General features: G+C 41.8%; 2 pseudogenes; one reads left to right on the plus strand and one right to left on the minus strand.

Annotated features, from left to right (window-relative positions):
• Positions 1-872: 872 nt before the first annotated feature.
• LOC142443372 (DET1- and DDB1-associated protein 1-like) lies at positions 873-1,274 on the plus strand (annotated as a pseudogene).
• Positions 1,275-14,469: 13,195 nt separating this feature from the next.
• LOC142442238 (protein C1orf43 homolog) lies at positions 14,470-25,168 on the minus strand (annotated as a pseudogene).
• Positions 25,169-27,420: the final 2,252 nt, after the last annotated feature.

A 27,420-nucleotide genomic window follows, 5' to 3' on the forward strand; every position in this document is an offset into this window, starting at 1 on the left:
TGGGACACAAGTAAATCTTGAGTAAATTCAAACACAGATATTATTTAGACATCTTTCTCATGTCACCATGATATAAAGCTGGAGATTAATAAAAAGGACGTCCAGAAAAGCAAGGGCAATCAAATGGAGGATGAAAAACAATCTACTGCGACATGAATGGGTACAGGCCCAGATAAGAGAGGATATTAGGAAGTTTCTAGAAACGTATGAGAACAAGAATATAAAAACCTATGGGATTCTACGAAGGCAGTTATCTGAGGTAGATTGATATCATTCAACACATATATGATAAAAAGAAGAGAGACTTATGACAGGCATGTTATCACCAAACCTCCAGCAACTAAAACAGAGTCAGCAGGACAACCCCTCCAATAGCAAAAGAAAAGAAATAATAAAAATCAGGGAAGAGTTAAACCAGTGGGAAGAGAAGAGAACAATGTAAAAAATAAATGCAGCTAAAAGCTGATTCTATGAAAGGATCGACAGAATTGACAGACCACTGGCGAATCGGACAAAGGACAGAAAGGAGCAAACATCAATAGCCAGGATGAGGGATGAAACAGGATTAATTACAACAGACCCCAATGAGATTAAAAGGACAATCACAAAGTACTATGAAGATCTGTATTCTAATAAATTCAGAAATGTGGAAGACATGGATAGCTACTTGATAAAAGAGTCCCTCCCTAGATTATCTCAGACAGAGATCAAGAACCTCAACAAACCCATAGCAAGAGAAACAGAAAGGGTCATCAAGAAGCTACCAACGAGTTACTGCGAGGCGGCGGCTGAGAAGGCGGCTGTGGTGGCACCTGCGGCGGTGGCGGCAGCAGCAGAGGAGGCGGCAGTGGCAGCAACAGCGGCTACAGAAGATGGCCCATTTTCTGAAAGGATTTCCCTTCTACAACAAAAGATATTTTAGCCGATTCCATGCTGACTCTGAGTGCAAAGCCTCGCTCAGCCTCTCCGGAGAGCAATGTTGGGCTGCCTACCTTGTTTCAGAGTGTGGGGACCCAGCTTCTTATCCGACTCTTCTTGGTCTCCCATAGAACAGACGCCCCTCAGTCTACCTGCCTACTCGGGAGTACCCATCTGAACACATCATTGTGACTGAAAAAACCAATATCCTCCTGCGCTACCTGCACCAGCAATGGGACTAAAAGAACGCAGCCAAGAAGCGAGATCAGGAGCAAGTGGACCTGGAGGGTGAGAGCTCAGCTCCCCCCTGCAAGATCGCCTGGACCGACAGCCAGGACATGCACTAGGACACTTAAGACTCTCACTGCCCTCCCCCAAGTCTCCTGTCGTGTCTGCTCTGCATCGTGCATCTGCACCCGCCCCACCTGCCAGCCCACCCCACGCCATCCACACTGCGTCCACTCTCCTAGGAGCTGATGTATTTATTTTCCTCGAGTTTTTACTTATGCTGTAAAGTGTTCCCACCAATGGTTAAAGAGGACTTCAAACCCTGTAAAAAAAAAACACAAAAAAAAGAAGCTACCAACAAAAAAATTCTCTGGGCCAGATGGCTTCACAACAGAATTTTACCAAGAATTCCACTAAGAGTTGACTCTGATCCCCCATAAAGTATTCCAAAGCATAGAAAAGAATGACAAACTCCCAAACTTATTCTACGAAGCCAGCATAACTTTGATACCCAAACAGGGCAAAGAACCCACAGGTATAGAGAATTACAGACCAATATCTCTAATGAACACAGATGGAAAAATCCTTAACAAAATATTGGCTAATAGAATACAAAAGTATATAAACATATCATCTACCACAAACAGGTAAGATTCATCCCAGGGATGCAGGGATGGTTTAACATGTGAAAAACCATCAATATTATATACCACATCAAGAAAAACAAGGTAAAAAAAAACATATAATATCCATAGATGCAGAAAAAGCATTTGACAACATCCAACACCCATTCCTAATTAAGACACTCACAAAGATAGAAATGGAAGATAAATTCCTCAAGCTGATACAAGCTGTCTAAGAAAAGCTAACAGCTAATATCATAGTTAATGGAGAAAAGACAAAAACAATCCCACTGAAAAATGGTACAAGACTAGGATGTTCCTTGTCCCCACTTCTATTCAATATCGTACTGGAGGTTCTAGCTAACAACATAAGACAGCAGAAGGGATCCAAATGTGAGAAGAGGAGGTGAAACCACCGCTATTTACAAATGACATGATCCTGTATTGAAACCCCAAAAGTCCCACAATGGGAGTACTTACAGCAATAGAAGAATATGGAAAAGTGGCAGGATACAAGATCGACAAAGAGAAGTTGGTAGAATTGCTATACACATCAGACAGGGCCATGGAAGAGGAAATCAGGAAGGCAGTACCCTTCACAATAGCCAAGAACAAACTGAAAGACCTAGGACTATATGTAACAAAACATCCTAAAGAACTATACATGGAAAATTACAAAATACCACTACAGGAAACCAAAAGCGACCTCCACAAATAGAAGAACATCCCAAGCTCATGGATTGGAAGGCTCAACATAGTAAAGAGACAATCTTACCCAAGGCACTTTACAAGCTCAATATTATTTTGATTCAAATACCAACAACCTTCTTCAATGAATTGGAAAAACCAATCACTATGTTCATATGGAAAGGGAAGAAGCCCAGAATTAGTAGAGAACTCCTCAAGAAGGACAAAGTTAGAGGACTCACCTTACCTGATTTTAATATGTATTACACAGCTACAGTGGTCAAAACAGCATGGAACTGGTACAATGGCAGCTACTCAGACCAGTCGAAAAGAATAAAAAGCCCAGGAATAAAACCATCAGCACATATAAAATTGATCTTCGACAAGGGTCCCAAACCAGCAAGTGGGAAGTGTATGCCTTTTTAACAAGTGATGCTGGAAAAAATAGACATCCACATGTAGAAAAATGAAACAAGATGTTTACCTCACCTCCTGCACAAGACTAAACTCAAGGTAGATCATGGACCTAGAAGAAAAACACCAAACCATCAGGACCATCAAAGAGGGAATCGGGGCAAACCTAAGATCATTGGTCCTGGGAATGCTTAGGCTCACTGCAATAGGGAAGGGCACACACACAGGTGAACTGGAAATTGACAAATGGGATTTAATAAAAATAAAACCCTGTGTGCCTCAAAAGACTTCACCAAGAGGGTGACAAAACAACCCACAGACTGGGAGAGGAATCTAGTAAAGACATATAGGACAAAGAGCTCATTACTAAAATCTACACCTTCATGACCTGCAAAAAGAGGAAAACAGTTAACCCCCTATGGAAGTGGGCAAAATAACTGAAAAGAACTTTCACTAGGGAAGAAATCCATAAGGGCCAACAAGCATATGAGAGTGTTCCCATTCATTAGCCGTAAGAGAAATGCAAATTAAAACCATGAGATAGCACCTGACACTCCCAAGCCTAGCCGAAACCAGAGAGCAACAAGTGTTGGAGGGGTTGTGGTGAAACAGGAACCCTCTTCCATTGCTGGTGGTCATGTAGATATGTACAGCCTCTGTGAAAAGCAATCTGGAGATACTTAAAGAAAATGGAAATTGATCAACTTTATGACCCAGTCATCCCTCTACTGGGCATATACCCAGAGGAGGTAACAAAGAAAACACAACCAGTCATCTGCACTCCAATGTTTATTGTGGCACAATTCACAATCGCAAAGACATAGAAACAGCCTAAGTTTCCATTGATAGACGAGGGGATTAGTAAACTCTGGCACAAACTATGGAGTATGATACAGCACTGAAAAGCACAATCACATGAAACATGGCGTTTCATAGGAAGAGTTGGAAGGAATCATGTTAAGTGAGGTAAGTCAATCTCAAAAAGACAGGTATGAGGCCCCTGAGGTAAGTACAATCAGCACTGCAGGAATAGAATAGACACTTATCTCTCAATACATGGGTGGGATTATAGGTAGTTGGGAGGAGATCAGACAAAACCCAGGAAGGTACATGTGAGTCCAACATAAAGAAGGGGAAAGGAGGCAGGAGAATATGGGTGGGGAGAAAGTGAGATGATGACATGGGCGGAACAGGGCACTAACCCACCCAAGGGGAGAGTATTGGTTGTGTCCCCACAGAATCGTAATGTGCATACGGAAACCAAGATGATGCGCCCAACCAGGGGGGCAATGTAACAGGTGGGGGAATCCATAAAAAAGACTTGTATAGGGTTTGCCCCAACCAAAACCAGCCTGACCCCCACCCTGGAAGGGTGTGCCACAGAGAATGAATAGACATTTTGATGGGGGAAATAAACTGCCCTGCCATGCTCAGAAGGAAGCAGAAGCAAATGAAGGGGGAGGGAGTGGAGCACAACCTGGACCACCAAGCCCTGAGGATAATAGCCCTGCTCAGAGGAGCCATTGCACAGAGAGGACCTTATGACCTGCTCCATCCTGAAACATGACATCCGCGTGGACCCATAGCCCCACATGGGACAACACTGAAGACACAGGGTAGGATTTGTGCTTGAGCTGACCCCACCAAAGCAAAACACTAAGGGTGTACAGAGCAAACTTATCCCAAGGGGATATAAAAAGAATACACTTTGAGGCCAGGGCGTGGCACCCCATCAGACCTGACAGGTACACACTCCTAAAGGTCAACAAACAGACCTTAGGCCATTTACAGACTTTCCTTTTTTTTTTAATGGTTTTTGATTCTTTGTGTCATTGGTTTTTTTGTTACTGCTGTTGTTCTATATTGCTTTGTTTGGCGCTGTCCTGTTTTTATGTGCATATTATCTCTGCAGGTCTATCAAGATAAGATAGGCTGGATAAACAATGTGGAGAAGAAAACAGGACTGATGGTTCTGGGAGGACATGGGAGATGGTAAGGTGGGGAAAGGAAGTGGGGGTGTTAACCAACCCAGGGACAAGGGAATGAGTGATTCAAAATCAGTGGCAACAGAGGTTGTAGGAAGCCTGGGAGGGTGTGATCAAGGGCAATGGAACCGAGAGGAATTACTGAAACCAAAATGAAGGCTGAGCATGATTGTGAGACAAGAGCAAAGCAAAAAGAAACAGAGGAAAGAACAAGGAGGCAAAGAGCATTTATAGAGACCTAAACACAGGCATGTATATATGTCAATATATTTATATATGATGATGGAGAAAGAGATCCATGTGCATATATGTATAGTTTTAATATTAAGGTAGCAGATGGACATTGGGCCTCCACTCAAGGATTCCCTCAACATAAAAACACTGTGTTCTATTACTGTGATTCTCATTTGCACGACACAAGTGTGGAAGACAAATGTGTGCACAAGCAAGTGTAGTGAAGAAAGCTGATGATGCCCAGCTATCAAGATACAGCTTCTGGGGTCTTAAAGGCTTGAAGGTAAACAAGTGACCATCTAGCCCAGAAGCAACAAAGCCTACATGGAAGAAGCACACCAGCCTGTGTGATCAAGTGGTGTTTAAGGGATCAGATATCAAGCACCAAAGAACAAAAAAAATCCTATCATTGTGAATGAGGGGGAGTGTGGACCCAAGGCCCATCTGTAGGCAACTGGACATCCATTTGCAGAGGGGTCACGGGGAGGAGATAAGCCATTAGGGTAGAGTGTAGCATCAAAGAAACACACAACTTTCTTCTAATTCTTAAATGTTTCCTTCTCCCCCGCCACCCCCACCCCACCCCAACCCCTAAGCACTATCATGATCCCAGTTCTAACTTACAAACCTGGCTAAACCAGAGGATGTACACTGATGCAGATAGGAACTGGGAACACAAGGTATCCAGGACAGATGAACCCTTCAGGACCAGTGCTGAGTGTGGTGATACTGGAGGGTGGAGGGAAGGTGGGATACAAAGAGGGTACCGATTACAAGGATATGCAAATAACCTCCTCTCTGGGGGGTGGACAACAGAAAAGTGGGTCAAGGGAGACATCGGGCATTGTAGGATATAATAAAATATTAATAACTTATAAATTACCCAGGGTTCATGAGGGAGGGGGAGTGGGGAAGGAGGGGTGTATGAGGCCCAGATACCAAGGGCTGAAGTAGAAAGCAAATGTTTTGAGAATGAATGAGGGCAACAAATGTACAAATATATTTGACAAAATAGATGTGTATATGGACTGTGATGAGTTGTCCAAGTCCCCAATAAAATGATTTTAAATAACAAAAAAATGAAATGAGAGCCCACGGATTGGGAATTGTTTTGTTTTTTTTTAACCAATGACACATCGGACAAAGGGCTAATTGCAAAAATATACAGAACTCTGTATTCCCTGTGTGTTTCCGGTTCCCATCTGTACCATTATACATCCTCCAGTCCATCAGGACTTGCAAGGTAGAACTGGGATCATGATAGTTGGATGTATGCGTGGATTGTGTTACATGTTGTATGAGCCTCAATAGAATGATTTTAAAAAATAAAATTAAAAAAATATCCTTTAAAAACATATATATACAGAACTCTATATCATCTCAACAAGAAAATAACAAGAGACCCAATGAAAAAATGGGAAAAATATATGAACGGACAGTTCACCAAAAATGAAGTACCTGTGAATAACAAACAAAAAATGTTCACAATCACTAGCCTTTAGGAAGATGCAAATTCAAACCACAATGGGATCGTGCTTAACCCCTACAATGCCAGCCCAAACCAAAGAAGGAAATCAAATGGTGGAGAGGATCTGGAGGGATTGGGATTCATATATACTACTGGTGGACTTATAAACACATACAGCCACTGTGGAACACAATGAGGCACTACAAACAATCAGAACTTGAAATCCCATATGATCCAGCAATTAGTTATCATGGAATTCATATAGAGAAATATATTTTAAAAAAAAACAACAAGAAAGTAAAAGAGATAAAGCTCAATCCAAGAGGAATATTAAAAACTACAATAGATTTTAAATGGGTCAAAAAGGAACTCAAAGGATAAAGGGTTATATTTTAACTTAACTGCATCTGCGATTATCCACCTTCCAAAGAATTCTGCGTGAGAATGAGAACATTCACATTCCTGCTCTATTGTCACAGTATTTCTCCAGTTAACATAGTTAACATGGGTCAAGAGAGAGAGCAAATGTAAAATCAGATATTGGTCTTGATATCAATGTACGTAAGCAAACAGTATGTCTATCAGGCTTTCCTAGACTCTGTATTCATGATTTCCTGCAGGATTTACATTTGCAGTCATACAATGTGGCAGACATTTTGTTCAACCCTTCTGTCCAATTAGTGCATCAGAGTTTATCTTATGGACTTTGAGGAACATCAAAGAAAATGTAATTGGATGCTGGAGACACTTCCAGTCACTAAATGCATATACACTGCCACATTCCCTGTATTCATATGGTTTCTCTGCTTTACAAATCCTCTTTTGGCAGATGAATCCTTTCGAGACAAAGGCCAATCAGAACTATATCGGTTAAAATCCCAATGCAGTTTACTGATACATTGAGAGAAACCAAAAGAGTATTTGCAAAGTAACTACATGGCCAGATATCTCCTTATGCAAGAGATCACAGGTATGTGATGTCACATGGCTCCCTGTGGAGTTTCCCATCTTAACTGAACTTAACACTTTTCAATTTTGTGTCTTTATATAAAGAAAACTTAGAAACACAAGTAAAAGTTTGCTATCCACATTCATTACAGCTACATGGTAACTATCCTACATGAAATAGTTGATGAGACATGAGCTCTTCGTTTTTGTTTGTTTTTAACTTTTTATGATTTAAAACATTACAGAGTAAAATGGTTTTCCATTCAACAATTCATACATTGATTGTATTCCCAAGATATACCAGCCTTCTTCCCACTTCCACCCTCCTTATGTTTTTATACTCTTCATCCTTCTTTCCTGTTCCTTCTTGCTTTTAAGAGTTTGATCCCTAAGCAAATGCTGTCCATTTGGCTGTGCAGAGTTGATTATTCTAGGGAATGTATGTTATTCTCAGATGTTATCCTTCCCCTCCAAGCCAGTATATTGTTTGGCTGAAAGCTGAAGCAGAGGAGTGAGTACAGGTCCCAGAGTGAAGAGTCACTAAAGCCCATAATTTGCGGATCCCAAGTCTCCATCAGACCAGTAAGCCTGAACTATTTCATGATTTTGTGTTTTGTTCCACTTTCATCTCCCACTCGACTTAGAACCCTTTTGTGATCCATCTAGTTTTTCTGGTCTCAGGGTTGTGGAGGATGAGAGTCGCTGTGGTCAATTCATCCTCTGGACTAAGTGTTCCCATACATCTTCTATTTTCTTTCTTCTTATTTTACTGTACTTCTGTGCTGTCTCTGGTGGGTGGGGCTGGGTAACAAAGAGCATGCAGGTGGTGCACAAAAAACTGTCATCTGTGTGGATACTCTACTAGTTGGTACACCTTTGATCCAGAAACACCAGGTTCATCTCTTTGAAAGAGAAGAACAATGAGATATCCATGCACCCTGTGGATGTCTGGAAGGCCCTCTCTCTGAAACAGTGAGCCATGTCAGTAGAGAGACAGCAATGCAGAACATGGGTCTTGATATGCTAAGTCACAATTGTCTATTCCCATGCTTGGCCCAGGCCAAACTCTACCACCTAACCTCTACCTTTGTTTTGAAAGCTTTGTCACACTAACTCCAATGAAAGGTTTTCTTGTGAATTTTTCTCATGTTTAACAAGACCTAACTTCCACATATAAGATTTCCCACAAATAATTCATGGAAAGGGCTTCTTTCCTTGGTGAAATCTCTGATGTACCTACTAAGGCATCACATTCACCACATGAAAGGTTTTTCTCCGGTTTGAATTCATAGATGAGTTTTGAGATGTGCTTTTTGAATGAAGCCTTTGCCACATTCACTACATACATGGGATTTCTCTCTCTCCAGGATAAGTTTGCTGGTGAACAATGGGCTTATTCTTCCTAAGAAAGTCTTTTCCACATTCACCACATACATGGGTTTTGGTTCCTGTGTGAATTCATAGATGAGTTTTGAGATCTCCTTTCTGAATGAAGCTTTTGCCACATTCACTATGTACATGGGGTTTCTCTTCAGTATGAATTCCCTGATGAACACTGAGGTCCTTCTTCCGGAGAAAGCCTTTTCCACAGTCACCACATACATGGGGTTTCTCTCCAGTATGAGTTTGTAGATGAGCTTTGAGATTTGCTTTCTGAGTGAAGCCTTTTCCACATTCACTACATACATGAGGTTTCTCTCCAGTATGAATTAGCTGGTGAACAGTGAGAGCAGCCTTCCTGAGAAAGGCTTTGCCACATTCACCACATAGATGAGGTCTCTTTCCAGTATGAGTTCGCCGATGATCAGTGAGGTTCTTCTTCCCAATAAAAGCTTTTCCACATTCACCACATACATGGGGTTTCTCTCCAGTATGAGTTCGCTGATGATCAGTGAGATCATTCTTCCAGATAAAAGCTTTTCAACATTCACCACATACATGGGGTTTTTCTCCTGTGTGAAATGCCTGATGTCCTAAAAGGGATTTCTTCCAGCTGAAAGCTTTACCACACTCATGACATACATAGGGTTTTTCTCCTGTATGAGTTCGTAGATGCATTTTGAGAAGGTTTTTCTGAATGAAGCCTTTGCCACATTCACCACATACATGGGGTTTCTCCCCAGTATGAGTTTGCTGATGAACAGTGAGAGTAGTCTTCGTGATAAAGCCTTTGCCACATTCACCACATACATGGGGTTTCTCCCCAGTATGAATTCGCTGATGAGCAGTGAGAAGACTCTTCCTGGTGAAGCCTTTCCCACATTCATTGCACACACAGAGAGTCTGTGCCGCATGAGTTTTCTGATGTTTCTTGAGGTATGATTTACTGTGATAACATTTGCCACAATCTAAGCATTTATATAGCTTTTGCAATTCGTGAGCTTTCTGATAATGTTCATTAAGTTTGAACATTTTATTGAATTTTTGCCCACAATATCTGCATCTGTAGGTCTTATCTAGTGTATCAATGATCTGGTGCTCATAGAGCAAAGACTCTTCAATGAAGGCCGTCCCACGTTTATCACCTGGGTGTGGTTTGCCAATTTCATACGATTCCTGATGCTGAATCCACTGGGACTTCATGAGCCTGGATTGTTCACACTCAGAGAATCTCATTTCACTATAAAATTGCTCCTGTTCAACATGGAGAAAAGTTTTCTCATCTCCACTGAGCACAGCTGACTTCTGTACTTTGTTGCTCCTGTTGTGATTTAATTCCAGAATGATTAAATCTGATTTTATAATTTCTTCATATAAGCCAAACATCTCATAATTTTCCTTGAGAGGAAAATTAGTTTTGTGCTGAGAAACCATACTTTCCAATATATTACATTTATAGCACTGTTCCTTTCTGTTCACATATCTTTCATGTTGCAAGTATTCGAGCATATGATCACCATCTTTCTGGAGTTCTATAAAAAAAGAGAACAATGAATCTTTCCATCATCTTGATTTACAATCGACCTCTTAAAATAAGCATTGATACAAGGTAAATCTTTAGTGGCAACCCTCTTATATGAATGTAAATAAAACACTATGCTTAAAGTTTATTGTCCACTGGAAGAAATACAATCATGTAAGCATTCCAAATGATAAAAATAGTTATTATAGAAACAAGGTTGGATATGAAATTAATGAATGAACACAGATTTGGTATTTTTTAAAATAAGGCCATGAAAATATACAACAAATGTAATACAAACAAGACATTGAGACCAATAGGCCAAAGTAGTGGTAAGGCTTGCTAATTTCAGTTGGTAGATGACAGATGTATTCATTCCATCAATCTTTACTGAGAGACAACTAAGTACTAGATAAAGCTGGGAATGTGAAAAATGCAGAATGTTCTACTTGGGAGAAAACCATTTTTACAGGTATATATGAAAGGTACTATGGTACAGCTACATATTCTTTATGTTTGTGGAGCCTGTATTCTAGCTTACAGCAATCCTCTTACAGTGCTGTCCTGTGGGGGCGTGCAGGTGGCTATGATGCCAGAAGCACTGCCACCCAGTGTTTCAAATACAAGCAGGACCATCCATGGTGCACAGGTCTTAGTGGAATCTCCAGAAATAGGAACTGGGAGGAAGACCTGGTGATCTACTTCTGTAACTTGAACCCCTCAGGTTTAATGGCAATGAAATAACACTGAACAAGTACTAAATCCTCAAAGTACAATCAACAGTAATGATGTGATGGAGGAGAGCTTTGGGGACCTTAAGTGGTTAACAGGTCATGACTGAAAATGAGAAAAAAATCGCTGCATATATCCTCTAATAATTGGAAGACGGGATATATGAAGTATTATCAAGAACAATTGCAAGTTGTCAAAACAAAATGGAATCTTTAAATATTGATGGTATATGGCTTATTAAACTTTAATAGACTCGTACTGGCTATTTTTAATTAGATAATCAAGTAGTTTATAAGGCTGATATTGATTGACAAATCCAAAATACTGGTGTCATATTCATCATCAAACAGTACATAGCAAGATCTTCTCTGAAGTATAGTTCTGTCAGTGGTAGGTTAATATTCACATGCATGCAGGTAAGACAAGTCACAAGTGTTATTTAAATCTGTGCACCAACTGTTAAAGCAAACATAAAGTGTGGGATTTAGCCCCACAACCAAACAAGCCCTTAGAAATAGCAATTAAGGAAGATGTGCAATTAAGGAAGATGAAGGAGACAGCAAAATGGGGTAGAGCGACCTCATCTCCGATGCCAGAATAAGATAGCGAGCTCATTTAATAGTGAATTTATATAGTCGCAAGGGGTGGCAGCCTCCAGACAGCACAAACACAACAGAATGGACAAATATGAATGTGGGAATATCCTGATTACTTTTAGAACACTTTATGATAAATATCAGACTGTAGGAAACTGAGGACCAAGAAGAGGGTGGATGGAGACAAATTCTTTATTCTCAGAATTAAGGAAGATTGCAAGGCCTAGTATCTGGGAAGAGGGAGGCATTCACATTTGTAAGTTGGAAAAGAGTCCCAGTCACATTCTCTGGATTAAAAATCATCCCCACAATATCCCCTTATTATAGTATGACTTTAATGATGCCTCATACAAGCACATGGCTAGTTACTAGCTGCCACCAGCTTTAACTATAAGAGCAGACCTGTTGTGATTGGCCTCTGCTCAGGGGTCCCCGCCGTGCCCCCCCCCATCTGCCTTCAGCACTGCTCTTAAGTTGCTCGCCCAAATAGTTCAGGGACCTCCAGGTTAAAGGCACTGCCTACCTTGTTAGGTACATAGGTGTCTGTGTTTCTGTTTGTGTGGTTGTGGTGTGTGTGTGTGTGTGTGTGGCTGCATGCTCAAGACATTATATCACATATACTAGAGTATAAGCCAATCCAAATATCATAAAAACTGCATTTTACCACACATCTACATTAAAAAGTGCTGAAAAACTAGGCATATACATGAGCACATATGGTAAATTGGTGAAAGAACATTCTCTCTCCTGCTCAGACTTGACATCCTGGAAGAGGTGAGTGCCTTTTTATTTCTTCCCTTCAATTACACAACCATCCCTTAGGACCCTTCCAGAAGGCATTTAAGAGACAAAAGGATAGTTGGTTCCTTGAGTGATAGCAACAAAAGGAAGCTAATTGCTTTTCAAGCCAGGCATCTTTAGCTGAGAAGCAAGAAGTCAGCCACCTGTAGGAGCTGTATACTAACATCTTTAATGGAGGGAGGGTAGTTGGGAAGAAAACTCTATCTGGGGATTTTGCGTTATCAGCTCTAGCTTTATCCTTGGGGCTTGTGGAGGTTTTCTTCTAACACTAGTACTGGTCTTTCAAGCCCTGTGGTCAGGAGTATAGCGATAAGGCTGCCTTATACTTTCATCCAGGTTCTGTTTTCCACAATAAAAAATTGAGGGTGGTGGAGGGCCAGAACAAAGGGGAGCTGATATCAAGGAGTTCAAGAAGAAAATGTTTTGCAACTGTGGTGGCAATTGTACAGTACTGCTCCATGTGACTGAATTATGAAATCTTATGATATCTGTAAAACCTCCAAATAAAATAATTAAAAATATATATATTGAAAATTTTGCATAACTTTTGCAACCTGACACTGATCAACGATACAATCATGTGCAGCGATGAATGTAAAATTTGGGAACAATATGAGTAATTGGAAAATGTGGCTTTAGTGAAAGAAATGACACACAAGTTGACTGATAAAATTTCCTCAAATGCAAGTTGAAGCTGGCCAAAGGATTTAGATCACAGAGCGTAGAGACTATCTGAAGAATAAACTTGAGGATTTGAACACTGATGACTGAACACTAATGACCGAAGACCAGATAAGTTGTCGGATGACACCATGGACATCATACACCTGGAAACCAAAAGAATACTAAAAAGACAGCAATATTGAATATACTCTGCACTGTTTCAATAACAACAACAACAAAATCAGTGGTGGAATATAGAGCCAAAATGTTCTTTAGAAGCAGCAACGCATCTTTTAGGTTTTAGACCTGTTAAGAAGGTGTGGGCTTAAGAAGGCATACTGCATAGTAAGGAATATGCATCAGACATGCATTTAATGAAAAGAAAATAAGAAAGAAAGCAGGATGTTAATAATGTCCATTGCACTTACAAAATTATTGGAGGAACTGGCAATTAAAAAAAAAAACTGAGCCATCTTGCTAAGAAGCAACAATGCCCACATGGATGAAGCACACCAACCAGTGTGATCACGAGTTATCAGAGGGATCAGGTATCAGACATCATCAGAACAAAAAAAAATCGTATCATTGTGAATGAGGGGGAGTGCAGAGTGGAGACCCAAAGCCCATCTGTAGGCAATTGGGCATCCCTTTAAGGAAGGGTCGTGGTGAAGAGAGAAGCCAGTCAGGGTGCAGTGTAGCAAAGACAAAACATACAACTTTCCTCTAGTTCCTAAATGTTCCCTACCACCACCCCCTCTGCCCCCATCATGATCCCTATTCTACCTTACAAATCCAGCTAGATCAGAGGATGTACACTGGTACAGATAGGAACTGGAAACACAGAGAATCCAGGTTGGATGATCCCTTTAGGACCACAGTGTGTCAATACCAGGAAGGCAGAGGAAGGGTGGAGAGAGTAGAGAGGGGGAACCTATTACAAGGATCTACATATGGGTATGGACAACAGAAAACTGGGTGAAGGGAGACATTAAACAGTGTAAAATATGACAAAATAATAGTTTATAAATTATCAAGTGTTCATGAGGGAGGAAGGAGTGGGGAGGTAGGGGAAATTATGAGAAGCTGATGCCAAGGGCTTAAGGGGAGAGCAAATGCATTGAGAATGATGAGGGTGAAAAATGTACAAATATGCTTTACACAATTAATGTATGGATGGCTTGTGAAAGGAGCTGTATGAGTCCCCAGTAAAATGATATTTTTAAAAATCTTACAGGTAGAAAAAATTGAAGGTACAGTGCTAAAGGATATCCTAAGTTGATAACAATTTTCTTGCTGGGAAGATGATCTTAGATACCTAAAATAACAGAAGTCACACATGTATTTCACCAAAAAGAATAAACTATGGGAAAATATGTCTGTTAAACAATTCCAACAGAGACGGCAATATGACCATCTCCATTAGAAAACAGAAATAACTTATGTCACTAGAATGAAGCAAACTTTAAAGGGAGAGGAGAAAAAAATGAGAAAATGGAAACCAAAACCTTTCGAGTAGTGGTTCTCAACCTGTGGGTTATGACCCCTTTGGGGATCAAAGGACCCTTTCACAGGGGTCACCCAATTCATAACAGTAGCAAAATTAGTTATGAAGTAATAACAAAAATAGAGAAACTCCAAGGGGGAAAGCTAAGGAAACACAATGGAGACCTATTTATGGTGGGATTTCAAGATCCATGCTTGCTCAGTAGTGGAGGAATGTGTTGTATTCTGGGGACAATTATGTACTCCAAGTTCTCTGTTTGGAGAGAGGCTTGCAAGATGGACTTTCCTAGTAAGGTAGAAGCATATAAAAGGGAAAGTTTGACAACCTTAAAGAAAATTATGGACACAGACATATAATAATTTAAATCAAATAAATGGAAATCTAAAAATCTAATTTCAGAAGAGCTACAGGAATACTTTTTGCAACTGGTAGGAAAAGTGAGGTCTCACATTCGAAGGAGCACACACTTTTATGTATTATCCGACACCTATGATGGATGTGAGGCCTTCTACCTGTTGAATCAACCTCCCCGGCCAATTCCCCTTAAGGCATTTTGACCACGCACCTGAAAAATTTCCACTATAGCTTTTCTCTAAAAACGACCACATTTCTCCTTGTTCCTATTGAGAGGAAGCTTCTGAGGTAACAACTAGATTACCGGTTCATAAGAAATTACAGAATCTTAGACATACCAAATTTAACCTAAGGTTTGTAAAGCCTGCAGACTGTTGTGTTTCTAGGAAAATTATGTTCAAAGGAACACAGTAAAAGGTGTTCTCGCAAGAGTAGAAGACCTTACTCACTAACTTAGTACCAGAGAATGCAATGAGAATCTACCTCTTCAAGAAAACCACAGACACTGCAAAGAATTTAACACCTAAGATAGGAAAAGCCAGTGAGGAGGCCAATGACTCGAGAATTCTCCTCACCAATGGAAACCAGGTTGCAATAGTTCTCTGACATCACATCCTGATAGAGGGTCTTCTGAGCAGGGTTCAGGAGCTGCCATTCCTCCCGGGTGAATTTTACAGCCACGTCATTGAATGTCAGTGATTCCTGTAGTAAGATGAGTCTATTGAATGACATATTTTCCATTTGAAGATTTTAAAAAGCTACAGATTTAATATATATATCTTATAGTAAAGAGAGCAAAACAGCAATAAAAGCTATTCTGTGCTAGTGCATTCCATAGTGTGTGGTAAACTAAGGACTTGGTAGAAAGCATTTGACCTTGTTTTCTACACTTGCAACCATGGGCATGGAAAACTAGCCTTATTTTCCAAAAGATCTCCATCGTTCTAATAAAGAAATGTTTTCAAATACACGTTTTCCAGGCCAAATACTGTGCAACCAACAATAGACCTCCATGAAGGAGCAGTCTTAAAGGAGCTATCATACTGTGTTTCTCCAAAAATAAGACAGACCCATAAAATAAGCCATAGCAGAATATCTAAGTAATTGTGCAATATAAGCCATATTCCGAAAATAAGACATAGTGAAAGGCATGGCTATGCAGCATACCGCCAAAGAGAGTTAATGAAGATGGACAGCCCTTCTCACCTGCCCCATCCTGACAGCTGCTATCTCGGAGATGATGGGAGGGGTGTGGGCAGTTCCATCAACCTGATCGTGCCCCACTGTCAGGTCCCGGTTGTTCTGTGCGTGCTGCAAGCTGAGGCAGAGAGGGAGACATAGACAGTGAATGTAAAAGTCTCCTTAGCGAAGTGAGGAGCAGGGCGCTCTGCTTTAGGTATGGTGTGTCTGCAGGGGGAAGAAGTAAAGCTGTGGCTGCCATTTTACTCAGCACTGAGGGTTGATGTTCCACAATAAGGTAACTTAACTATGTTTGAATAAATGTAGATTGTTGTGCCATACTTAATAAAAATAAGACATCCCCTGGAAATCAGCCATAGTGTGTCTTCTTGAGGAAAAATAAATAGAAAACAGTGTCTTATTTTGGTTGAAACACAGTAGTAGAAGAATCATTTCTCTGCCTAGTTGCTTCACTGTGCTTGAAGGTTATCTGTAAATTAGAATAATCAGGTTCTGTAGCCAGTCAGCCATAAAATGTAGCAAATGTCTGGGGAGGGCTCAGGGCAGGTTTGAGGTCAAGCAGCATTAGGTCAAGATGGTGACTCACCTTCTTGCTTGTCAAGTTACTCACTTATATTATACTCACTCACTTATATACCATTGACTATGTATATGCTAACTGCATGAGGTGTGTGCCTATGAATGAATGCCCACTGGAAAATACATTCACTCTCTCAGGCCTGCCATGGGAAGAGAGCCCCTGTGTCCGGCTGTCTTCTCTCTGTCTTTTAATATTTGCCACAATTGCAATGCCACTCCTAAGGTTCGGGTGTTGGGGCCCTCTGTACCACCAAAGTAATCCACCCACTCATAAAATTAGAATTTTGAGTACCAGTGAATGAGCCGAATGAGCTAGAAGTAGCTGATTTATACTCACACAAAGTAGATAAACACCTGTTTATATTAACAAACAAGTTTACAGTGCACTGTGCAATGGAATGTGGAGTCCTAGAAGCATCACCAGCGTACAAGGCTCTGCACCTTCAGTGGCACCCGCTATCAGGAACAGTGCAGATGGGGGAGGTCAAACAGAGCTCAGCTCTCCAACATTTTTGGTCAATTCTTACACAAGTCATTCCTCCCACACCACTCTTTCTCTCACTTGTGGGTTTGATAATCCATTGTGATGGCCACACAAAACTCATAGATCAAAGTGGACTATTAATGAACAAGGTAAAACTTGGGATCAGGAATAAGAAGCTATAACTCAGATCCCTAAACAAAAAATTCATAGGGTTTATGTCCCTTCCTGAGTGCGGGAAACTCTTAGAAACCACCTTAGGACAAGCATTTCTTGTCAGTCTTAGGACAAATTCTTCTCAGCCACCTTCAAGCAGTATTGACTTAACTTTAACTAAAAGGTCCTCTTCCACCTGCCTTCTTTCATCACATGCTCTCTAAGGGGCCCCTCCTAATCTGGGAAGGTGCTAGTTTGAACCAAGAAGCCATCATATCAAGAAAGAGAGAACTGCCTGCAGGTATTGTTGAGATGAGGCAGTGGGACACTGGCCTGTTATCTGAACAGTTGATTTGGTTTTGTTAGCCCCTGCAGCCACATAGTTCAGAATGAACCCAGGGATTAGGGATTTGCCAGCTTGCAGACATTCAGGAGCCATTTCCATGACATCCCTGCAACTGTAAGCTGCCTGTGTGACCTGATTTGGGTGCTTCCTCCACTCCATGAGCCAAGAGTTTGCTGCCTGACATTTGAGATTCACAGGCTTCCACATCCTGAAGAGTTATTTACCTGATGGCTATTTAGTTTTGTGAGATACTGCAGAGCAAATCAAGGAACATCGTGAACCTCTACCTCCTAGGGACTGGTCTACTGCTGCTCCTGCACAATGCACTGTAATATTCATGAGTACCAATGGAGATAATGCCGAGGGCAGAAGGGACACATGACAGAGCCAATTGTAACAGGTCCAGAAAGGGCTTTTCAGCCAAAATATGGGACAGGCAGGCAAGATCAAGAAGATGAAATCCCTTAAGGAGCTGAGAGGAGCCTAGAGAGAAGAAACCATGAAATGAGCCTACCTTCAAGGGCTAAATGTCTGAAAGGGACAGAGAGAACAGGCCTGCCCTGAAGAAGAGCAAATTTGCCTACATGGTTCTTTAATATGAATGCCAATGGGTAGCCTATTAATTCTGATACCAAATTACAAACTGTTACTGGATAAGATTTGTACCTGTGACTCTGGGCTGTAATTTGCACATGGCCACTGCAAAAATTAATGAGCTGAGTAACAGAAGACTGTGGGAAACACACTGGTGTCAGAACTGGAAAACTACTGGCAGGTACAGGTCTGTTTAAACTCTGCCTCAGATGAATCAGGGCTGATGTTGATGGGTGTTTCTCCCTCCTACTTCTATACTTAGAGGAAGTGAAAAGCTATCACCCATTTTTTAAACTACAATTGCTACAAGTCCCATTTTAGATGCATTAATGATAATGGGGCCGTTTGGGAGAATATGTAACATATCATCTTCAGAAAGAAGCATTAAGGAGACTTAATCAGAGAAAAATCCCATGGAATACTGAACGGTCCTAAAGAGGTGATCTTATTTCTCCTTAAAAACTAGGCATAATCAAGGAGTTGGAAACAACCCAAATTTCCATCAACAGGTGAATAGATTAAAACACTATGGTACATACATACAATGGAGTACTACGCATCCCTAAAAGCAGTGATAAACACGTGAAGGACATTGCTGCATGGGAAGAACAGGAGGAAATTATGCTGAGCAGAGAAAGCCAAGCACAAAAGGACAAGTACAACATACGTCTGCTGAGGTAAGCTTAAAGGTGCAAAAGGGTCATAGGAAAAAGCTACTATATACAAACATTCCTGGCATGAGGTCCAGGGAGTATGGCACGGGCCAGATCAAATCATCCAGGGATACATATGGAAGCCAACTAAAAAGGGGGGTGGGGAGAATGAAAAAGACATTGGTAGCAGGGGAACAGGGCACTAACCCACCCAAGGGGAGGGTATTGTTTATATCTCCACAGAGAAAGAGGGATCAGACTTCAACCCAGTGTACCAAGATGTGAATGCAACATACGAGCATGAAGCAGGGAGCCAATAGAGAGGTCTGAGGGGCCAGCGCCAATCCCAACTATGTGGACAGTTCACCTCCCGCAGAAGAATTCACTTCAGAGGACAGCACTGACGCTAAAGCTCAGGGGGAGGGACATATCAGACCAGGGGACACAGAAGTAAATGAAGGGAGAGGAAGAGAGAGTGGAATACATGCTGGCCCACAAAGTCTGGAGGGTGATATTCCCGCTCAGAGCAGCCAAAGCACAGAGAGAATCATAGGGCCAGCCCAAATAGGAAACACACCATCCCTCAGGGACCCATAGCATTATGGGGAATAATAGTGGAAAGAGTGCAGGAATTGCACCCAATCTGACCCCACCACACTGAGGTGAAACACTAAGGGCGTGCAACAGGACAGCAAGTACAACAGAGCAATGAAGTCCCCAGGAAATACCAAAAGTAGACTTTGGGTCCAGGCCATGGAACCCCATCAGACTCAACTGGAAAGCACTCCTAATGGTCAACAAACAGACCTTGAACTATTTACAAGCTTTTCTTTGTGTTGTTGTTGGTTTTATTGTTATAGTTTTATTGTCTTTTGTTGCTTTGTTTTGCTATGTTGTTTTCTGTGCATATTATTATCCTTGCAGTTCTCTCTAGAAAAGATAGGTAGGATAAATAATCTGGAGGAGAAAACAAAGGGATCAACTGTTCCAGGGGGCGGGGAACATGGATAAAGGGAAGGCAGAGGGAAAAGAAGTGGTGTTAACAAATCCAAGGACAAGGAAACAACAAGTGATTCAAAATTGATGCGAGGAGGGTGTAGGAGACCTAGTAGGGCTTGATCAAGGGTAATGTAACTGAGAGGAATTACTAAAACCCAAATGAAGGCTGAATGTGATAGTTGAACAAGAAGAAAGTAAAAGAAAATAAAGAAAGGAAAAAGGAGGCAAAGGGCATTGATAGATGCCTAATACAGGCATGTACAAATATATATTTATATATGATGATGGGGAAATAGATCTATGGGCATTATTTACAGGTTTTTGTATTAAGGTAGCAAATGGACATTGAGCCTCCACTCAAGTACTCCCTCAATGCAAGAGCACTTTGTTCTATTAACCAGGCATTCCATGATGCTCACCTTCCCGACTCAACCACTGAAGACAAAGAGGGTGCAAAGGCAAATGCGGTGAAGAAAGCTGATGGTGCCCGGCTATCAAAAGAGATAGTGTCTGGGGTCTTAAAGGCTTGAAGGTGAACAAGCGGCCATCTAGCTCAGAAGCAAATAAGCCCACATGGAAGAAGCACACCGGCCAGTGCGATCACGAGGTGCCCAAGGGACCAGGTATAAGGCATCATGCACACAAAAAAAAGATATAAGTGTGTGTATGTATGTGTATATATGTGTATATGTAGATATGTATGTGTATATGTGTATATATATATCATATTAAATGAAGGGGAAAGTGCAGAGTGGAGACCCAAGGCCCAAGTGTCGGCCAATGGAGATCCCCTCATAGAGGGGTTTAGGAGAGGAGATGGGGTTAGGGTGTGAGGTAGTATCGATGAAGAACACAGCTTTCCCCCAGATCCTGGATGCTTCCTCCCCCCAACTACCATGATTCGAATTCTACCTTGCAGGGCTGGATGGGACAGAGGCTGTACACTGGTACATATGAGGGTTGGAGGTACAGGGAATCCGGGGTGGATGATACCTTCAGGATCAAGGGTGTGAGGGACGATGCTGGGAGAGTGGAGGGTGAGTGGGTTGGAAAGGGGGAACTGATTACAGGGATCCACATGTGACCTCTTCCCTGGGAGAGGGACAGCAGAGAAGGGGGGGAAGGGAGACTCCGGATAGGGCAAGATATGACAAAATAACGATGTATAAATTACCAAGGGCATATGAGGGAGGGGGGAATGGGGAGGGAGGGGGGGGGAAGAGGACCTGATGCAAGGGGCTTAAGTGGAGGGCGAATGCTTTGAGAGTGATTGGGGCGGGGAATGTGTGGATGTGCTTTATACAATTGATGTATGTATATGTATGGATTGTGGTTAGAGTTGTTTGAGTCCCTAATAAAATGTAAAAGAAGAAAAGAGAAAAAAATGATTAGGGCAAAGACTGTACAGATGTGCTTTATACAATTGATGTATGTATATGTATGAACTGTGAAAAGAATTGTATCAGCCCCAATAAATTGTTAAAATAAAAAAATTAAAACATAAATAAATAAATAAATAAAGCATAGTCATAAAAAAAAAAAAAAAGAAAGCTGATGGTGCCTGGCTATAAAAAGATATAGCATCTGGGGTCTTAAAGGCTTGAAGACAAACAAGCAGACATGTAGCTGGGAAGCAACAAAGCCTACATGGAAGAAGCTCATCAACCTGTTTGATCACGAGGTGTCAAAGGGATCAGATGTCAGGCATAAATGATCAACAAAAAATCATATCATTGTGAATGAGGGAGAGGGTGGAGTGGAGACCCAAAGCCCATCTATAGGCAACTGGACATCCCCTTACAGAAGGGTCATGGGAAGGAGAACAGCCAGTCAGGGTGAAGTATAGCACCAATGAAACATCTAACTTTCTTTGTGTTCTTTCCTCTTTCCTCCGCCCCCCCCACTATCATGATGCCAGTTCTACCTTACAAATTCAGATAGACCAGAAGATGTACACTGGTACAGATAGGAGCTGGAAACACAGGGAATCAAGGATAGATAAAATCCTCAGGACCAATAATGAGAGTAGAGACACCAGGAGGGGCAGGGGAAGGTAGGGGAAAAAAGGGGAACCTATCACAATGAAATACATATAAGCCCCTCCCTGGGGGATGTACAACAGAAAAATGGGTGAAGGGAAACATGGGACAGTGTAAGACATGAAAAAATAATAATAACTTAAATATTATCAAGGGTTAGTGAGGGAGGAGGTGTGAAGGGGGAGGAAAATATTGAGGATCTAATATCCAGGGCTCAATTGGAAAGAAAATGTTTGAGAATGATGATGGCAACAAATGTACAAATGTGCTTGACACACAGATGTATGTATGGATTTTGATGAGTTGTATGATCCCCCCAAAAAATGATTAAAAAAAACCAAAACTAGGCAGGGCATGTCATTTGATTGATTCTCATGGTTTGGCCATAGAATAATGAATTGAAAGAATGTCATCCAAACAATTCTCAGTGATGTATTATGTTCAATGTCAATAGTTTAGTTCAATGTCAATATATAGTCAATATGTATATGATCAATATACATATTCCTAATCTCCTGCCTAATGTTGAAATCAGAATCAGAGTTTATCTATAACTTCTATGATTTCAAATTTCCACTTTTCCAATGAACTGAATCAGTATTATACAGGCTTCTACAATTCCAGTAGGAAATACAGAAAAGGATAAAACACATCAGAAGCACCTGAGCCTTGGTCATTTTCTTTGGTCCTTATAACACTGCCAGCAACTGGGATGCTCTATGTTTGTCTTATGTGGATCAGCTCTAACGATGCTCACAAATTTCAATCTCTCATGGGGACATCCCAGAAATAATAATGCCCAAACCAGGCACTTCTTCCTCTTTATTCTGTGCTGCTATTGACACCCAATTTGCAGGCTGATGAGAGAATAAATTGTGAGTAATACATAACCTGTAGGTCCAGATGCTGTTACTGTTCTGTCCCTCTTCTTAATACAAAGTCCCCAATCCTGTTAACAGTGCCCTTACTGAGTGATGGAAAACGTGCTTATACCATGCCCAATAAATCAAAAACTCTTAATTTTCAGACATGTGAGTAAAAGATGACTTTATAAGAAAGAGATTGGACAATCAAATATACATGCCAAAAGAGGGGGGGGGAAAGCTGGATCCCTACCTGACAGCATACAGAACTATCAATTCCTTATTGCATGACTCTCAAGGTGAATGAAAAATCAGTGAACTTCGAAGATGATTATGTTAATTAAATCATCTGGAAACATTTTAAATGGCCTATATAAGAAGCTATTATAAACTGAAAGTGAATTTCTAGAGGAACTATACATTGTACAATCACTTTAGAAACACTTTAAAACTCACCATCATGTAGAGTTAGATGTATAAGAACCCAATAGGTCACAAAAAAACTGCTGCACAGAGTTTCTGAGAGTCTAAAGCCATGACAGGCAGGTAGTGGGTTTGTACCTCTGACCATGAGGTTAGCAGTCCAACTCTTAATACATGTCAAAACCAGGGCTCCAAAATAAACACTTATGTATCATATTAGATTGAAACTTTATTTAGAGGGAAATGAAGTAAGAAGTATGCATCCCCCCACCCCAGTGAGTGCACTTTTCAATCCCAAGGTAAACAATGCTTTTACTGTAGCATTATTTGTAGTACCTAATGTAGTTTGCTAGTTGGCCTATACAAGCATACAGTCTTTCTAGCTATGGCCCCTTAACTCCTTTCAAATATTTACGTGGGTTTATCACCCGCCAATGTGAATGAAGCAAAGGAGCCCTGGTGGCATAGTGGTTACTGTTGGGCTACTAACCCCAAAGTCAGCAGTTGGAAACTCGAAAGAAAGATGGTGCTTTCTTCTCCCAAGAGTAACACGGCTCTCTAATCTGCTAAAAAGATACAGACTGAAACTCACAGGGCAGTTCTACCCTATAAGCTCTCTATGAGTCAGTGTTAACTCGATAGCACTGAGTTTGGGTTTTTGGTTTAAGAGGATTGGGCAGCTTGCCCAACAATACATTGGTACCCTTGTGGCTACACAAATAAGATGTCTGAAAACCTAACATGGGAATTAGTCACACTGGGCATCACATTCGGTTTAATTGAGCCATTTCAGAAACAGAAACTGGGATCTCACTACCATCAAAGAAGAAGAGCCTGGATCCAAGATTCTTTTTTGGGGGGTTAGGGGGAAACAGTTTTAATTGTTGTTCAGAAATATCCCCCAAGGTCTTCCAGGCATGATCTTGCACACATCGGGAGAGTCGGGCAAGAGTGCAAGCCCACCAGCCAGCTAACCTGAGGATTGCCTGGCAAGCACACTCCAGTCCTGGCTCATCTCCAGCGAGTGTGTCAGGCCCATCAGCGTACTCCCCAGGGTATTACACTTGTCCTTAAAGCTCTTCAATTCGAGGAAGGGCTTGGCATGTTTACTCTTCTGACTGGAAGGTAGGTGGGGAGACTTCAGGAGATTGGGTAAGGTCTCTGGCTGCTGACTGGTGGGGTCACTGAGAGCTCCCACTTCCTGCTTTGACCACAGTGGCCAGCTCAGTCAGGGCCTCCTGATAGTGCAGGGACTCACTCTGGACAAAAGACCCCTGTCCCACAGCTGACTGCCACATAGTCATGCAGCAGGGTATCAATGGGGGCCTTGCGCATATCCTTGAAAGGAGTAGTCTTGTTACAAAGATCAAGCAGGTAGGAATGGAAATTTCTGCCCTTTAGGGAAAGGGGATGCTGACCTTCCCTGTGAAATGGGATCTCAGAGGCAGGAATGGCGTCCAGAGTTATCTCTTGGACAGACAGTTGCAGCACTTTTTATTTCCCTGGGTTTCCAGCTGTGGTAGCCTGGCATCATCATCTGCAAGGAGCCAGGGTTCCTACTTGCAATCTGGAACTCTGAATAGTTGAATATCAATCTCTTCTTTCAGATCCTTGGGGGCATTGTGTCCCACAGGGACATGAGGGCCCCTCCGAGATTTCATTGCAAAATGCATGATTTGCCTTTTCACAAAAATAAATAGCAGTACAAACAGCAGGTTCCCGTAGGCCATCGCCAGCACGATATTCACCCCGGACAGCCAGTCACTACTGGACGCCATGGCCTTCCCACCCTACACAGAGCTGTTCTGGTTTACCCCATTGCCTTGACTCATCAGCCTGAGTTCGTCTGTGTTTCTTGGAGCTCCCCAGCCATTTCCTTATGGGGAAAGACTAAGTGAGAAAACATGGTGGCTTGCAGGGATGGGGGGACACATCCTAGATTCTTTTATTGAAACTCTTCAATCCAAAAGACAGAGAGCTATGATACAAAAGAGAAAGCGATGGGAAGGAGCAGCAACAGAGACATGGTGGTAGCAAAACAAAGAGACTGAGAGAGAACAATGAGATTAGAGGTCACACAACAAAAGAGCTCAGTGCCTTTGGGCAGGAAGTTAGTAGGTGAAGTAGTGTACATCTGAGAACCTCTCATGGTAACTAGACTGCCCAACCCACACAGAGGTGAGTGCATTTGGTCTGAGGCTAAGGGGCGGAGCAACCATTTATCTGCAGTGCTAAAAGAACTTTGTAACATTTGCTCATTCAGGACAGAGACCAGGAGGCTGCAGAGTCTGACCTTACCTGCAGGTATGTCTGTCAAGATTCTGTCTGAAAGGAGAACTGTACCTTGAGTCAATTATGACCCTAAATTGTGTGCTAGGGTAGAAAAGTAAACCCTATGTCAAATATAATTTAAAGAGATCATTTATTATACTTAGAAGGTAACAAAAGGCACGCGCACGCATGTGCATGCACACGCACACACACCATATATTTAAGGGAGGCCAATAGCATGAAGTCAAAATAACAACTGATAACAACAACAAGGATTCAGTCGGGACCCTGAATAAACAGGACATAGAACAAAAGACATTGTACGGATCATGATTGGCGGCAGATTAATAAATCACATGTACAGATGGGACTACAGCAACAGGAATGGGACCATGATTAGGACATGCACATTATTAAAGGGACTTACAAGATAGGTCTAGGGCTTTTACACAAAGCAAGTCAAGGCAAGACTCATGACAATGGTCCCCAGTTTGTCCTCAGAAAGCTGATCTCCATCAAGGATACACCTAGGCAGGCAAGTGGAGAGGGTCTGGCTGGAAAGAAATGTAGGCAATCTACTTCAAAGGCATTTCCCCCAGGGGAAGATGACCTAGCTGCTTGGTTAATGATCAGATAGAATTTAATGGAGGCTTAATCAAATTAGGGACACAGCAAATAGACATTGAGTTGTCACTGTCATCAGCAACCCAAACCTAAAACCCAACTCACTGCCATCGAGTGGATTCTAATTATAGCAGCCCTTGAGGAGAAGATGAACTGCCATTTGCTAACACTGTTTGGAGTCCGGTGAATGGATTTGGTTCACAAACCAGTCAGAAGTTGAAATCCTCTCTGGTGATACTTCAATGTGCAAGACAGTAGTAACAGATTTCTAGCTCCCTATATTGGCTCATATTTCTCTGTGGCAAATCATTGATCTGAAACAGAAGAGGAGTCAATGTTGAGAAAGACATGGCAGATTCTTAGCCTGTACTCCGCATACTAAGTAGTGACCACCCCCACACCCTGGGATCAAACCATTCTCCAATCTGAGGGTGTTTGCATTAAACAGAGTCCACTATATCTTTTTTTTTTCTCTTTTCTTCTTTTACATTTTATTAGGGACTCCAACAACTCTTACCACAATCCATACATATACATACATCAATTGTATAAAGCACACCCATACATTCCCTGCCACAATCATTCTCAAGGCATTTGCTCTCCACTTAAGCCCCTTGCATCAGGTCCTCTTTTTTTCCCCCCCTCCCTCATATGCCCTTGGTAATTTATACCTCGTTATTTTGTCATATCTTGCCCTATTCGGGGTCTCCCTTCCCCCCTTCTCTGCTGTCCCTCTCCCAGGGAAGAGGTCACATGTGGCTCCTTGTAATCAGTTCCCCCTTTCCAACCCACTCACCCTCCACTCTCCCAGCATCGTCCCTCACACCCTTGGTCCTGGAGGTATCATCCACCCTGGATTCCCTGTATCTCCAACCCTCATATGTACCAGTGTACAGCCTCTGTCCTATCCAGCCCTGCAAGGTAGAATTCGGATCATGGTAGTTGAGGGGAGGAAGCATCCAGGATCTGGGGGAAAGCTGTGTTCTTCATCGATACTACCTCACACCCTAATTAACCCATCTCCTCTCCTAAGCCCCTCTATGAGGGGATCTCCATTGGCCGACACTTGGGCCTTGGGTCTCCACTCTGCACTTCCCCCTTCATTTAATATAATATATATATACACATACATATA

Source organism: Tenrec ecaudatus, chromosome 3 (assembly GCF_050624435.1).
Source record: "Tenrec ecaudatus isolate mTenEca1 chromosome 3, mTenEca1.hap1, whole genome shotgun sequence".
Taxonomy (NCBI): domain Eukaryota; kingdom Metazoa; phylum Chordata; class Mammalia; order Afrosoricida; family Tenrecidae; genus Tenrec; species Tenrec ecaudatus.